At 42.7% G+C, this 17,057-nt stretch overlaps 1 protein-coding gene and 1 pseudogene across 1 annotated transcript in view; both read left to right on the top strand.

The window, feature by feature from the left end:
• Positions 1-17,057, top strand: part of RBP1 (retinol binding protein 1) — a 38,677-nt gene that overhangs the window by 10,076 nt on the left and 11,544 nt on the right. The window lies entirely within an intron of this gene.
• Positions 10,348-11,260, top strand: LOC148685714 (SRR1-like protein pseudogene; annotated as a pseudogene).

The following is a 17,057-nucleotide window of genomic DNA, read 5'->3' as shown; positions in this document are numbered from 1 at the left end:
GCTTTGTGCAATGTTGGCTCTTTATCAAGCATTCATTCTGATTTATTTCTGGGGAGGTTATACGATGTTGTATCAAGCAAATTTTCATTCCATACTTTCCAGTGCATTTCCCCATCACTTTCCTTATTGCAAGTAGTCCAATCTGGGGGCGGGGCAGGTTTTGTTACATAACAGCACCAAATCATCTTTAATTACTCAATTTGAGATTTATTGTTGCTATTTTGGGATGAGATTCGTTTGGAAAACACCCTTAGTGCATACTCATGTCCTCTTAGGTTTTATTGCTTTCTGCTGCTCCAGAGCGTGGGACCTGAACCAATGGATTCAAGTTACAAGAAAGGAGATTCTGACTAAACATCAGGAATAACTTTCTGGTGGTAACAGGCTGTTTGACAGTGGAATGGACTCCCATGAAATGTGGTGGATGTTTTTAAGCAGAGGTTGGATAGCCATCAGCCGTGGATGCTTTAGTTGAGATTCCTGCATTGCAGAGGCTTGATCTAGATGACCCTTGGGGTCCCTTCCAACTACAAATCTATGATTCTATTATTCTGTTGATCTACTGTATTTGAAAAGGTTTCTTATGGTCAACCTTTTTTCCTTTGTTGGGCCACATTCCCTCAGGAATAATCTGACAAGGCCTGCATGTTGGTGATGGGCAGAGCCAGTAGCTAGTTATGGGTGGAGTTAGAAACAAATGATCTGGATTAACACATCTGGAAGGCCACCCTGCCTTCATTTTTACCATGGCTATTTCAGATTAAATCCCCCCTTTTATGCAGGTCTAATCAGAAATCAACCCCGCTGGGACTGATGGGGTTATTCTCAAATATAGAGCAGTTCGAAAGCACATCAAAATGCAAGTAGATAAATAGGAACCGCTACAGCGGGAAGGTAAACGGCGTTTCCATGTGCTGCTCTGGTTTGCCAGAAGCGGCTTTGTCATGCTGGCCACATGACCTGGAAGCTATACGCCGGCTCCCTCGGCCAATAATGCGAGATGAGCGCGCAACCCCAGAGTCGGTCACGACTGGACCTAATGGTCAGGGGTCCCTTTACCTTTACCTTAATCAGAAATCAACCCCGCTGGGACTGATGGGGTTATTCTCAAATATAGAGGTGGTTAAAAAAAAGAAAAAGGAACAGCAGATACAGCTACTTTTCTGGAAAACAAGTGAAAGTAATTTATTTTTGACCATAATGCACTATACACAGAGAGAGCAAGAGCGCACAGAAGCCTTCCAATTTGTCTTCGGCAACTGTGCGGGAGGGCCTTCCTTTTCCAAGCCAAGAATGTTTTCAAAAAGCCACTTATTTTGTGAAATACAATACCTCCCGTTCCAGTTGTTTTGAAACCACATAGAAAGGGCGGGCGGGGGGAGGTACTTCTAACAGCAGTGAGGGAAAATAAAGTGTAAACTAACAGGAGGGAAGGAACCTGGATGGGGTGGAAGAACAGGGCAGCTTCAGTAGTAGTCGGTGGGTGCATAAAATGAGATTGGAGGCTGCAGGAAACCCACCTGTGCTCTATACAGTTGCTTAAGGGTATATTGATGCATGCTGGGTTAGCTTGTTTGCTAATGTGGAGAAATTTCCAATAGCCATCAGCAACCACATCTCAGCCATCCGCACACTGTTAGACATTGCCACCAACGGTGTGGAGGAAGCATGAACCATTCTGTCTGCACCATGCCTGGCTTCTAACTGATAAGAAGGATTGATTAACCAGTTAAACCAAGCAATTTTAATTCCCAATTACCTCTTCATGTGAACATGTTTTTTATCGCTCAGGGAAATGCCCCATATGAGTTAAGGGCTAGCGGTTGCTTAGTTGAATGCTTCCCTCCTTCTTCAAGGAATGCCTTTGGATTAAAATATGGTTTAAAATTCTAATTTCTTTTTAAGAATAAATTCATCTGTTAACGAAGTAATGCTTTTAAGTTGAATGAAAAAGAAAGTTTGCAACTGTGGTGATGATGTTTGGTGTGTATCCATTCACCCAACATCAACTTTGGTGTCTGCAGGCTCTTAAGATACGAGAGTAGTCACTGAGGATCAATATAAATATGTTAACACGATGGTACAGTACTGGCACCTAAAACCCTGGCTCAGTCTCTTGGCGTTTGATCAGCAGTGCTGTTACACAAACCCTAATGCCAGTCAAAAGACATGCTTTTTTTCCTCGTGAAAGCTGGACAAGCTCCTTACGGAAAGTGAGAGGTAACAGCGGATCATGCAAGGTAAACAATGCAATCACTGCAACAACTTACATGCTCAGCTTCCCACCTGCTTTTCTTTTTCTGTGCCCTCACCTGCATCCTTGGTAGACTTCTTTATGAATTCCATGGGCCTGGGAACCGCAGCCTTTTGTGATGTTGCATAAAGCAAGAAGCTTATTATCACAAGTATGTAGCCACAGCCTTGTGCACGGTGTTACAGCATTGAGTAAGAGGAATTAGTAATTGCTAATCTGTTCTACATCAGCAAGCATAGCTAAATGCTCTTTCTGTCTTCGAAGTAGCAATTCCCATTCTGGAGAAGAGTACTGCTCTTGTTTTCTTTATTTTCTTTTTGAAGGGACAACTTCAGTAAGGAATTCATAGGTTATAGACCCCAAGTGGATGTCACCGAAAACTGCTTCCCAGTGGACACTATGTACCAATATAAAGCTACTTTTGCCTGGAGAGCTACAAGCTAGAGTTGGCAACCTTGAGGATCTTGTAGGGCTGGTGAGGGGCCCCTCTGTGTGACTGGAACAATATATACAGTATAATCAGCTGGCTTTAGCAAACTCAAAACGGGAGCTGTTCTGTTAGAGTTAGCCTTTATTGTTCAATTTATTAAGATGTATGCATGGTTGTCAGCCTCTGAAACCTCATGGATTTGAAAGAGGATTAGATAACAGCATGGAGGTAAAGGCTATTAATTGTGGTGGCCATGCTCTACCTCCACGGTCAAAGGCAGTGATGAATACTAGTTGCTGGAAACTGCAGGACAGAAGAGTGCTCTTATGCTCACATCCTACTTGTGAATTTCGCAGAGTTGGCAACTGTGAAAACAGGATGCTAGACTTGATGGGCCATTGGCCTGATCCAACAGGTCTTCATGAGTCCCCCTCCCCCACCTGTCTTATTATCATGACTATAGTTACAGGTAGGTAGCCGTGTTGGTCTGAGTCGAAGCAAAATAAAAAAATTCCTTCAGTAGCACCTTAAAGACCAACTAAGTTTATATTTTGGTATGAGCTTTCGTGTGCATGCACACTTCTTCAGATATCTGAAGAAGTGTGCATGCACACGAAAGCTCATACCAAAATATAAACTTAGTTGGTCTTTAAGGTGCTACTGAAGGAATTTTTTTATCATGACTATGTTAAGGTTATTTCTAAGTGACTGCAACAATAAACAAGACTTAAATGTGCAGTTTGAAAATGCCCACCCAGTAGCTTACTAGCACAGTATGGTATAGCAGAAGCTGGTGGATGAGAGAGCCTGGAGTTAGCCTAGGCAAAGCAATGGCCTTGGTTGATGGAAAACAGAAGTCTTTATTGAAGATGAAAATGACTATCATGCTGAAAATGCTTTTCCTCTATCCGTTAAGAACCATACCCTAACTATTACGGCAGTTCATCTAATCAGCACTAGAATAAGCTGCATAGATAAATGATGGAATCTCCTCTGGAAGATTTTAAAGAAATCATTAGGCAGGCCAAAATGTCTCTGGCAGGTGCCTTATCAATAGACTTGGGAGTGAATCACATTTTCCTCTGGGTCTCCTGCAACTTAATTCTATGGCTTTGGGGGTTGAGTTAAAAAAAACAACTTTATGTCCATTTACACAAAACCAGATTTTTTTTGTTTCATTTGTCTACCAGCTTGATATGGGCAAACTTCTTTCCAAAAAGGAGTAAAGCTAATATTTTCTTCTACCAGTGTAATGAATATTGGTTTCTTGTAAAAGTACAGTGGTACCTCGGTTTAAGTACACAGTTGGTTCTGGAAGTCTGTACTTGACCTGAAGCAACCTTAACCTGAAGCAAACTTTCCCATTGAAAGTAATGGAAAGTGGATTAATCCGTTCCAGACAGGTCCGCGGAGTACTTAAACTGAAAGTACTCAAACCGAAGCGTACTTAAACTGAGGTATGACAGTAAGCGGAAATTGGGTTCCGAACGTTTTAAATGCACAAGTGCCATACTCCTTATTGCTGAAGGCAAAATCCACTAAGCCTGAGACAAGAATGGATTTGAGGAATGACTTTCCTTTTCCTTGTTCCTCTCCACCCTGCCACATTGTCCCTCTAAGCCAGTCAGCCTCCTTCTGTATGGCAATGAGATTGTGATCATGATGTCACAGATGTCAGGAACCCTGTTCCTTACCCTTCGTGGTAAAGCAATAGGTGTTTAAAGTTCTGATGCCCTCAGCGATTCCTGCTGTCTGCTGAAATGATAATGAACAAAACTTCGGTACTGTTTTAGTTCAGAGCTTCTCATTTAAACTCCTTTAGTGTCTAGACGCATCTTCTTAACTTACTTTTGCCTCTTATTTTTAATCATTAGAAGCTAGCCATTCAAGATGGGGCTGTGTCAGGCAGGGAAATAAAAACCTGTTTCCAAGGATGGTGCTGTTGTTTTGGTCTATGAGCATGGGCAGTTGCCTCCATTGCTGCATCCTTGAAGTCAGAATTCACCTCCAGAAGGCTGTTGTGCTTTGCTGTATCTACAAGCACAGGCACAAGGCCTGAATTCTCTGGCCTGGAGTTACAAGAGCATATCCCTATCCTGTTTTGTACTTGAAAAGAGCCCCGGGGGACCTGAACACACATAATCCTGGGAAATGTTCTATGCTAGATTCCAGAATGACAACATGAGATGACTGATCTGAGCCACAAATACTCTCCTGGTTTATACAACGAAGGATGGTGTAGAAATATTAAATTTCGTTGAAGAGCAGCTCTTCCCCTGAATTGATGAGACCTCTGAGCTTAATGCCGATGGTGGTGTGTCAACTAAAAATGAGACCCAAAGCTGTTTTGGCTTGTACGGTGACTGGATTAATTTAATCTTGAGTCGCTGAAAACTCTGAGTTTATATCCAAACTGTGAGAAGGGAATAAATTGCTTGAAAACTTGGTACACAAAGCTGTTGCTTCCTTCCTGCCTTTAATGAGAAGTGGATGGATTTTAAATATGTATAAATAATAATGTCATTGTATAGGCACTAATACATGTGCTGGGTAAATCATGAACCATTACAAATAAATTAAATGACAATGGGCTTAAAAATTGATCCCTGCCCTTGCTCTCACCAGCTAAGCACTATAATCTGGCTCTTTATTCCTCTCAAGGCTGCACAGTAAGCAATACATGTTTTAAAAATGCCTCAACTCTTTCATTAGAATAAGGAAAAGCAATTTATGCAAAGGATAAAGAGTAAAGGAAAACGGCATTCAATAGAATGGCTAATTTGAGACGCACATGAACTGCTCGGCCTAGCATACAATTTTATATGATGCATTTGTCTTATAATTAATTATCTGCTTCACCATACAATGGGATTTCTGCCTTCCCACCCACCCCTGGGTATCGATCTTTTATCAATGGCTGAAGTTTAGCTTCACTGCTTTCCTCCCTCATTTAAAGAACAAGTTATTTTCAAGCTCAAGTCTATGACTTGATGCAGCAACAATTTAGCCTTGTTTCCCAAGCTTATTGGAAAATACAGCAATCAGATACATTGCTGGCAATCCTAGCTGGCAGAATTAGTGCGTATAAAGTGTTATGTGCCTTCCGTATCTGGACCCCTCCTCATATGCAGTTTGCAAACATGTGCAGGAAGTGCATACAGTCGCAACTTGTGTAAATAGGGCGCCATGTGGCATATCCCCCATACTTGAATTTTGCAAGTGGCTGCATTTAATTGACCTATCAAAGTTATGCAGAAAGTTTTGGCAATCTGCAGGGAATACAGAAGTATTTCTGGGTGATAGGATTTATGCCACAATATCTACCATGATAAAGAAACACACACCTGCCAGACTTCTTCTACAGGTATAATTAGTGGGTTCTAGAGCAGCATGCCTGTGATGATGGTGACAAGCTGAAAAAAAAGAGAGGGAAAATTAACTTAGAATCATAGAGTCTTAAAATTGTACAGTAGAGTTGGAAGGTGTCCCAAGGGTCATCTAGTCCAACCCCTTGCAATGCAGGAATATGCAGGTGGCCGGTATGGGGATTAAACCTGTGAACCTGGCTACTTTATGGCTAAGTAAAAGGTGTGAACACAAGGAATTCTACCAGTGCAAAATAGCCTGGGCACAAGGAACAGAAAACCATAAAATTGGCCATATTGGGATTTTTTTTTTTTTAAAAAAAAAAGCTGTTTCCTTTCAACGCTAACAGTTCTCCTTTCCCCTGGAGATTCACCAGAGTCTGAGCCTGAACATTACCCAGAAGTGCTGCAACACGTTCATATTTGCCTGACTTTTAACAGCCATGAGGGTGTTTTAATTCTGACGTTGCATTTTAGTATTTTGTTTTATCGCTGTTACTTTATCTGACCCTTCAAGATAGAGGATGTTATTAAATTAAGGCAAATCAATAGCTGTGTTGAAAGAATGTAATCTCCGATGTCAAGCTTTACTGTTGGCTTGATTTTTATTTATTTTGTTTGCCATAAACAGCAGTGAGGATGTTACATCAAGAACTGCTTGGGGGGGGGGGGCATGAGTCATTGGCATTATTGTAGAATTTGCTCTGGAAACACTTTTTAACTGTTCAAGACCTGTGCCGTCACTTTTTCAGGGCCTTTAGATTTGCCTCAGGGTACAAATGCTAAATAAGGCTCAGGGAGGAAGGGAAAAAATGAACCATAATGTTAGAAAATAGAACATATGAAGAAATTGGTTTTCTTACCAACTCAACTCTGTCGTATTACAATTCAGGTCATCCAATCCCATGGCTGTGTTTTGGAGTACTCACGAAGGCAGCCGCACTTGAGCAATTGTGAACTTAACTGTTTGGTTATCTTTGCATTTCTGTTGAATAGGAGACTGAATTTCCGCTACAGTTTCTATGCACATTTGAAAGCAAGTATACTGTTGCTGGAAGATGAAATGCGCCCATTTGTGCCATTCCATCAAGACAAATCTTCGTTACTGAAAGCAACATCTCTTTATGGAATCCATAGGTTAAGGGTCTAAAAGACCCTACAGATAAGCTGAAATTTCTCAGAATATTTTGTTTTTCTGACATCTGATACTTTACTTTTTTCTCGAAAGGCCGCCTTGTAGAATTTTCTCTCCATATTTGTCAACATTTTTATTGTTTAGCAGTTTCTGTCATTTAGCACCATCACCCACTTAGTGCTGTAGTTGATGCGGAACATGGTTGTGCATTAGGAAGTGGTTGGCTGTTATTAAGAGCAAATGGAGGTATGTTAAAAAGTAGAATTAACGCTCGAGTGGCGGTTAGGCATTGGAAATTTGCATAAATAAAGAATGGGGGGGATTACGTCATCCTCTGCCCGAAATTGGAGATTTAATCCCGTTAAAGGGGTTCCGGGGGCGGTAGCTTTGTCCTGGGCCTACGGAGGTCAGGGCCTTATGGCACCCCCCAACGGTGGCCACAGGAGGTGTCTCAGTAGATGCATATCACTGGGCTCCTTTCTGGTGGTTAATTTCTCCCAGACTGTAACACACGAGTTACAGTCGGTTATAGTCGGTTAGGGTCCAATGCCTAAGCCAATACTGCTCAACATTCGCAACCAATAAAGTTGTGGCCTTTTCGCCCACTTAAACTCATTTCACTGTGTCTTGTTCATTATTTCTGGGGAGGGAGGGACATTGCCACACAAAACCACTTCCGCATTTTACGGAGGTGGTGTTGTGGGCGTGGCCCGTCTCGACCCTCGTGAGGGGGCTGAGAGTTCAGCCCTCTCGCGAGACGGGGTTCCCGCCTCCGTCATTCCCCGGCTGACCAATAGGGCCAGCCGGGCGGGGCTTCCCCCGCATTTAAATCAGGCTGGAGGCGGGAACTCTGCCTCTCCTTCGGCCGGCACCTTGAGCAATCGGATCACCCACCCGCCCGCCCTATGGCTAGGCAGTTAGGCAGGTTAGGCCGACGCTGCTATGGAGTTAGTCGGTTGCCTCGGTTGGCCGTGGGGCCGGGTAGGACTTTTTCCACTTGGATTAGCCAATCTGGTTTTTTCGCCTACCTCATAGCATTTCGTCACAACTTGGTTTGGCGGTTAGGCATTGGAAATTTGCATAAATAAAAAATGGGGGGGCAGATTACGTCATCCTCTGCCCGAAATTGGAGATTTAATCCCGTTAAAGGGGTTCCGGGGGCGGTAGCTTTGTCCTGGGCCTACGGAGGTCAGGGCCTTATGGCACCCCCCAACGGTGGCCACAGGAGGTGTCTCAGTAGATGCATATCACTGGGCTCCTTTCTGGTGGTTAATTTCTCCCAGACTGTAACACACGGGTTACAGTCGGTTAGGGTCCAATGCCTAAGCCAATACCGCTCAACATTCGCAACCAATAAAGTTGTGGCCTTTTCGCCCACTTAAACTCATTTCACTGTGTCTTGTTCATTATTTCTGGGGAGGGAGGGACATTGCCACACAACTGTCATTTAGCACCATCACCCACTTAGTGCTGTAGTTGATGCGGAACATGGTTGTGCATTAGGAAGTGGTTGGCTGTTATTAAGAGCAAATGGAGGTATGTTAAAAAGTAGAATTAACTGTTTCAAATGGATATCTTCCAACACTGGAGTGAGGGAAATTGGGACATGGCCTCAACAGAGGCTGCATCCCCTTTCACTCATGCTCTCCCACTTGGCTCCCTCCCTCACACCTTCACCCGCCACAGCAAGCCAGTATATACTTTTGGAAGCCGACAACACTTTTGGAGGTATGTCAGTGGAAAGCCACAGCGGAAGAAGGAAGAGTGGTAACATGCAGGGCAAGATAAGCTTTCCTTCTGTTTTTTGGTCCCACACTCTGGTGTGAGTCAACTAACTCGCACCCTGGCGTGGGACAAAAAAAAAGTGCATCTTTGAGCATGGGAGCCAAAATGGGATATCCAGGATTTGGATCAGAAGCCAATGCAGTTGCACAGTATGAAAATGGTGATGTTACTGTTGGAAAACGCCCTGGGGAGACAGCGGACTCCCCTCTTCAGTGGAGCATTCCCGGTGGCTCACGTCCTGGCTGTAAATCACCTTCTGTCCAGGGCAGCCGGTAATAGTCGACTCCTCTCCGAGGACAAGAGCACGCCAATCTTCTGGCATGTCGTGGCAGAAGAAAGAGACATTTGTAGTTCTGAAAAACTACGTTATTAACAGTCTTATATACAGAAAATCTGACAGTCTGTGCTCTCAGAACACCAGCACACAACTGGGTAGTTACACAGAAATGAAACTAACATCCAACAGTACTCGGGAAGAAAGATAAGACACACTTCCTTTATCACGCTCTCTCTGACACTCACATGATACACAAATCACAGTAACCTTCGCTGGAGCAGCTCGGGTATATAAAAATCCCAACAGTTACAGCATTTAAACCAGGCATCCCCAAACTTCGGCCCTCCAGATGTTTTAGACTACAATTCCCATCGTCCCTGACCACTGGTCCTCTTAGCTAGGGATCATGGGAGTTGTAGGCCAAAACATCTGGAGGGCCGCAGTTTGGGGATGCCTGATTTAAACTCCTAACAATTGTGAATTGTGCAAAACTGTAAACTTGTGAGGAGATTTTTTGTAGGTTTGCTCACAGCATATAAAACTAAGAAATCCATCACAAACTTACATTTTTGTAAAATTTATCTTTAACTAAACCTAAACTCTTTCTCAAATAATAAGATGTGTGTTTAAGGAAAGTAGGCGATGCGTGAATGGCATATAAACGAACCTAAACAAAAAGTAATTACTGTTCTGTGAGGTAACTTGCCCCTGAGATCAAGTATTTTAAGCAAGTTGATTTTGTACCGGCTTGTGAGACTTCCCTTGCTATAATTTCACCAAGAGATATTACAGGTATGTCAACAAAAAAGGAATCCTCTTATCTAGCTGTGAATAGGTAGCATGGCAATTGACATTTAGACAGAGTTTAATGACTACAGGCAGGGAAGAGGAAAGTAGTAATTGTTGTTGTTGTTGAAATTTGTATATCTTCCTTCATCTGGAGATAACAGGGTGGCTCACAATATAAAAATACAAAATGAGAATACATAATAAGATAAAAATAAAAACAAACCAATAACTCCCTCCCATAAGCATAATTAAAATGACATTGGATGTTCAGGTTATAGAGAAACTTTTTCACCTGGCTCCTAAAAACATGTAATGAAGGTTCCAGGCAAGCCGCTCTGGGGAGAACATTCCACAAATGGGGAGCCACTTCAGAAAAGGACCATTCTGGGGTGGGAGCAGGAGGCGGAGAGGCCAAGAGCCCTGACGAGGCGGGAGAAAGGTAGAGGCTGCGGCTGCGGGAGGCATGTTCAGAACTGCAGAGCTCAGAATTCTGGGATTCAAGCCTCAGGACCATCTTAAAATCCCTTGCCAAACACCCAGCAGCAGGTAAGGGGGCAACCAGGCTTTCTGTGGAGAAACCCTCTCTGCCTACGAGAAGCTGAAGCTCACACCACCAGCTGAGTCCATTCTTGAGCCCAGCTCCTGGCTGCAGGAGGAGCCCAGCCACAGCAGAGCCCAGGACTTGCAATGCATGTGTTATGGCATTGGGAACTTCTCCTCTTGCGTCCAAGCGCGATACCAGCTGGCCTTCCTCCTGCTGTTGCTTGAGGAGCTCAAGGAGGGAAAACGCTCCATCCACAATCCTACCATCTTCTGCATGGTCCACTGTGGGGAAGCTCTCTATAACAACCTGCTCTGGAGCAACTGGTTCATAGAGGCCGTTTCCAAAACGGTCATCATAGGGAACAGCTTCAAGGGCATTGAAGACAGGGTGCTGAGCAGGATATTCCAAAAGGACTACAGTTACATTGCAAAGGTTTCAATAGCAACAAATGAAGAAGCCCTTCCTTCTCACCCTCAGTACTTGGACATATTTAACGACACCTCTGTCCACTGTTTTCCGCTGGAGAAACTGAGGGACCTCCCCCCAGAGATCTGGAAGCTGCAGTAGGAGACGGTTTACCCAAATGAGGATCAGCCAGAGATAATCAGAAACAAGAAATGAAATTGTTCCCATTCCAGAGGCTATGGACTGGAGCTGCAGGGCTGGGTTTGGCTTTCCTTATTTGGAGAGGGGCTTGAGTTCATGTTAATGTCACGCTAGTCACACACACACCCTAAAGCAGAAGACTAGCCACACTGTCTATTTGTGTGTTGCTCTATGGCATCTCCATGGGACAAATGAGACACGCCCAGCATGCGCAAGATGCCAAAGCTCTCCTTGTGTCTCTCTCGCTTGCTCATTGAGCGGCAGAGCTCAATGGGGCAAACCCAAGCATCTGTTTCTGGGCTTCACCACCAACTCTGTTCAACTCTGGTCTGGTACCTCCTATGAGAGTTCCCTCATGGGATGGGATGGGAAAGGGAGAAGAGATTTGGTGGTGCTAGGCAAGCTGCCGGGTAGGACTAGGCTCCCTCATTAAGAGGAAGAGCCATTCATACTAACTACTGCTGGATTGTATTTCCAATAATGTTTTTAATTAAAAGCAACACACATAAAAAGAAAGAAAAGAAAAGAAAGGGACCATTCTCATATTGCCATGTTCCATAACTCTTGCGGAGAAATAGTGCCTTCTGAGAAATTGTGAAAAAGGGCCTCAGATCATGATTGCAGGGTCCGGGTTGGTTCATATGGGGAGATGCACCCCAACAAGTAAATCATACAGTAATCATTCTTAGGTTCCCACTTATGCATATCCAGCTTGGGTAGAGATGATTGTAGTGAATAATAGTTGTCATTGTAGTGAACCATCTCAACCATAGAGACGTGATAAACCTTTTGGTGTCTCTTGGACCCATTACATATTGTAATAGGAGGGCAAACCTAATAAAGTAGTTTTAGCAAGGTGCAGGATTTTGCATCAAACATTCCAGAAATGGAACGCAAACATTGACAATGAGGAGGTACATAAAATCGGATAAACAGATTGGCTTCATTATGAAATCAAGATGTTATTAGAGGATGTTGCTGAGAAGAAATGCTCAAAAAGATACAGCACTTCCCTATAGAAAGGGAAACCAATAACAAGTTTTTGATAAAAGCTTGGATGGTACAAAATGAAACCTGCTAAGGGGAGTAGCCTTTTGTTATCTCTCAAGAAGACATACTGTTTTGTTCCATATTGTTGTCTTTCAACCAGAAGTGCAATATTTTAAGCAGTCAAATAGATCAGGTGTGGTACTTAACCTGCGAGTCCGGCATTGATGCTCTGTAAATAAATGTTTCCAAAGCTCTTGCATGTAGATCATAAGGCAAAAAATACATTGCTTTCTGATAAAGCAATTATTTTGATGAATACTTTGGTAAGCTGCAGACATCCATATTCCTGACCTTAAGTCAATATGGCTGGCTTTAGCTTACTGGCCTAGTCAAGTTCACTAAGGGGAATACAAATGATCTAGACAGCAGCTTTGTTTTGTTTCTACTAATTGCTGAAATTAAAAGTTAACTTGCATTGAAAGCAATATCATAACTGCTGTAATTTGCATTTATTGTGAATTCTAATTTGCATGGAGCTGGTGCTTTCAAGCATACATAAGCTGGTGACAATTTACTTACTGTCAGGAGCCCGGAGGAGACAGCCATGCAGTGGGCAGTAAAAGTATCTATGCCTACAAAGGAGTTCTATAAAGGAGTCGCAGATTCCACTAATTATATTCCTATTAGATTGACAGAAAAGTGAGTAAAACAAATTGCTACCATTAAAATAAAAAGGGGGGAATGAGTTATACTCTGTTTGGAGGAAAGTTCATCATTAGTATTATATGTCACAGTTCTCATTGATACCACACTGGGCACGTGGCTGAGTTACATATATACATTATACTTCAGTCATGTTGTATATAAATTGCAAACAGATTTTTACGTGTTTTTACGTCTCTGCTCTATAGGTACTACCGTAGTGGTAACTTGGAAAAGTTAAAGAAATACCCCTTTGGCCACCTTGTTAAGTTTACAAGATAAATGCAACACACAAACACTCATGTTTTGGGTGGTGGGTTTTTTTGGGGGGGGGCAAAGTTCTATTACTCCCCATAAAAGATGCAGAAAAAAAGATCTCTTTCATAGGGAGCAAATATATTTTTGAAAAAACCCCAAGGGAGACAGCACAGCACTAGGCTAGCAATCTGCTCAGCAAATTGGAACTGCATGCTTTATGCAGTAGTTCATCAAATTTGTATCTTCTCATAAGCCTTGTCTTGGTTGTCTATTGATTGATAGCATGTTACACCCCTCCTTTCATCAAGAAGATGGCCTCCAGTCATTTCCAGTATATAAAAATGCAACTCAATAAATGAATAGGCAGATAAAACGGTATGATAAGAGAGCAAATTCCCAGTTTTAAATAACAACAAATAAATTTGAAGTCAGCCCTGTTGCATTTAATGGCTCAAGTAAGGGTGCATGGAAATACAGCAAGGATGAGGAATCTCCACCCCATGGGTCACTGTCAAATTGAGCTTGTGAGGCCATTTGCCCCCAAACCATGCCTCCTACCATATATCCGACAGCATATATCTGACATCAAGTCGGCTGGATTGGCTGCAGAACCAAATTCCCTCTTTGCCCTGTTTAGGGCTTTGAAGTCCTGTCTATTATCACCGGACATCAGATGATTCACAAGTAGGTAGCCCAACTCACCTGTCAAATTTGACCCATGACGGATAGGGAAGGGAAGGATCCAGTGCATTGTCCAAATCAGGCTCCCACCTCTGAATTACAGCCTAAAAAGGATATCAGCTTAAAGAACAGGGTAGATTTCATCTGGCACCTTTTAAAAAATGGCAAAGAAGGCACCAAGTGAACGTGTCTGGGAAGTCTGCGATTTTTGGTGCCACCAAGGATCCCCAGATCGTACACTGTTTAACGCTTTAAAGATCAAATCATGTACAGCATGTGTGCTATAAAGAGTCCCACCCCCCTCCTCCATATCTGCAGCAGGCTGCAAAATGTGTCTGAAAAGTGTTTTGAAGCATTCTGCTTTTTTATCCAATTACATGTTTTTTCAAACCTATTCTTCATTCAGACTGTCATGTTTCCAAAGGCTTTTAAAAGAGTCACCATGCTACAGTTCACCGATGAACCCACACAATACGGTTTAAAAGGGAGGAATGTCTCAGAATGCTGATATGCCAAAAAAGGGGGGGGGGACAGAAAATTATTATTGTGAGCCTTTTTTCGTGTACACGGTCTGTATCTAGGTCCTTAATCATGCCTGGCCTAGCTAATGTGGTCTTTCTAGCCCAGGTGCATCTTTTTAGCATCCTCATGATAGAATTATAGACCTTGTCACACGCAGCCCACAAGCCATTGAGACAAACAGGAATGCCATAAAATTGATTTGTTCCTCCACAATAGTGAGATACAAGTGGACTTTCTTTTTCTTCCCTGTAGTGAGTGCCAAAGCAATATGGGTTGCAGACAATCCACTACAATCCATTCCTATCCTGCTCATAACTTGCAATGATTTGGCATTTAGTTGAAATTCAAGAAGTGGGGAAAGCAAGGAAATGTGCTATCAGATCGCACAGCATACGCAGCTTGCCCCTTAGCATTTCCAACATTGCCTCTCCATGCATGTATTTTGAGGAAATGGTTGTAAGGAAACTTGGCAGAAAATGGATACTTTCGTGTGCATGCATAGGCACATGTCAAACTTTAGAATTATCACCATTCATTCATTCATTTTACTCCACCCATCTGACTGGATTGCCCCAATGCCCCAGCCACTCTGGGCTGCTTTCAACAAAATACAGCATCAAACATTTAAAATTCCCTGAAAATTCCCTGAAACCACAGGGTGGTTTTCAATATAAAAACACAAAAATGCTTATTTCTGAGTAGTCTGATCTTAAAAAATAACTGTCTGTGTCCTTTTTTCCAGTTACTTTTCTACATACTGTTTTAAAATGGAAGACGAGAAATGTAACAGCATGCACGATTCTCTGTCAAAACCAATGTTAGCTTTAACTGGAGTCAATCAAGCACAAACGGTCCTACACCATCAAATTCTTAGTTTAGTCACATTAGTTAAGTTAAGCTGATTAAGTGCTTGGAAAGGGCATACTATTTCACAGTATCCTAACATTATGTATTATGTGGGCATGGCCGGCAGTTCCTGGTCATAACTTTCTTTTGTTAGGGGGATTTCTAGCTACCGGTAATGCCTCAAGATGTCTGGCTGATTTTTCTTCAAGTGGGTGGAGGGGTGGATCTCAATAAGTCTGCATGAAAACCCATATGCACATTTCTCTTGTTATACAAGATCTGTTTGAAACGAAGCAGACTGGTCTAAGCTAGACTGAAATTTTCCTACAGGTTATGGGTTATAAACCACTCTCCATTCAGAGAATATGCAAGAAGTATACAGAACCAGCCTATAAAACAGTTAAAATCATGCTTCAAGTCACAGTATGCTTTCACACTGGGTTGTGCGGCACCACCATCATGTGAACGTGAAGGGATGTAAGGGGAACAGCTTCTAGATACCCTGCTGCAGAACTGCATTGGGTGTGATACAGCAGTAGCAATACCTTGAATCTAGCATGGTAGCAAATTGGCAGTCAGTGCACCCCTTTCAACGGAGATGTTAGTGAGAGGTTGCCCCAAACAGCAACCATTCAGTAATGTTTTGCACTAGCTGCAGCTTTCAGACAAAATTCAAGGGAAGCCCTAAGTTAAAGGGCATTGCAGTAGTCAAACCAAATGCGAAACAGGTACTGACAGATTCCTTCACCTCTAGCTGCAAGCATCTGTGAAGGAAGGAGTGTCTCTCTGTGGAGAACTGATGCAGGGGCAGGGGAAATGCCACTTGTGGAAGTGCTATGCTGTGTGTCTTAATCTATGCTCAGCTTTATATTGGCAAAGAAACCTAAATGTTATACACATACACAAAACACACCATAGGTCTCCGGTAATGTCTCCTTCCAAATTTGTTTGTTAGCTTTGTATCCTACCAAATGATGCTCAAGGTGGCTAGCAGCAGCAAAAAAGAAGTTAAAGACAATAAAACAGTCAAAAACAGTACATCAAGAGGGATAAAATGCATCAACTAAAATGATTTTAAAAGACAACCAATTGACCTGCAGCATATTTACAGTGGACAAAGTAAGTCAGCATATTAATGACAAAGAGCTCTGCAATCCTGGGCAACCTCACCAAGCAGTTTCATATAGATGTTAAATAGCACGGGGAGCAAGATGGAGCCATGAGGGACAATGGCCAAGCAATCTAACAGGACTTCCCCCATCACCACCTTCTGGAGGCATCCATCCAAGAATGACTGAGACCACTGTATAATGCTGCCTCCAAGTGCCAGGCTACTAGCCAGTCCAAAAGGATACCCACACTGATGGCCCTGAAAGCCTCCAAGATGTAGTTTTCACCATAGATGAACCAAGGCAACAACAGCTATCTTAATTTCATAACCAGGCCTGAATCCAAATGGAAATTGATCTAAAATAATCCTTTTCATCCAGGAACACTGAGCTGAGATACCACCAATTTGTTGGGGCCACTTCTTGTTGCCTTTGTGTTGTTGTTGTTGGTGGTGGTGGTGTGTGTGTGTGTTCACATACAGAGTTCCTTCCATGGCTGCTACTGCCTCAGTTTGCCTTTAACTGTTTGGTTTTCAACATGTTTTAATGTAAAACCCACAGCGGGCAAAGGAATCACACTTGGCCAGGGATAACTGCAGTGCCCATGCAGCAGATAATTCTATCAGGAAACTGTAGCTAAAGGAGTTGTGAGATCTGTCTTCCATCAGAGAATTTATATCTAGCATCCTGACAGCAGCACCAAGTACTGGTTGATATTTCACTCCCATGGTGTCTTTTGTTAACAAGCTGTTTTGTTTTCTAAG

This window comes from Zootoca vivipara, chromosome 5, assembly GCF_965207765.1.
Source record: "Zootoca vivipara chromosome 5, rZooViv2.hap1.1, whole genome shotgun sequence".
NCBI classification, from domain to species: Eukaryota; Metazoa; Chordata; class Lepidosauria; order Squamata; family Lacertidae; genus Zootoca; species Zootoca vivipara.
Note: the sequence above shows the minus strand (reverse complement) of the source record. Positions and strands in the feature narration are given on the sequence as shown.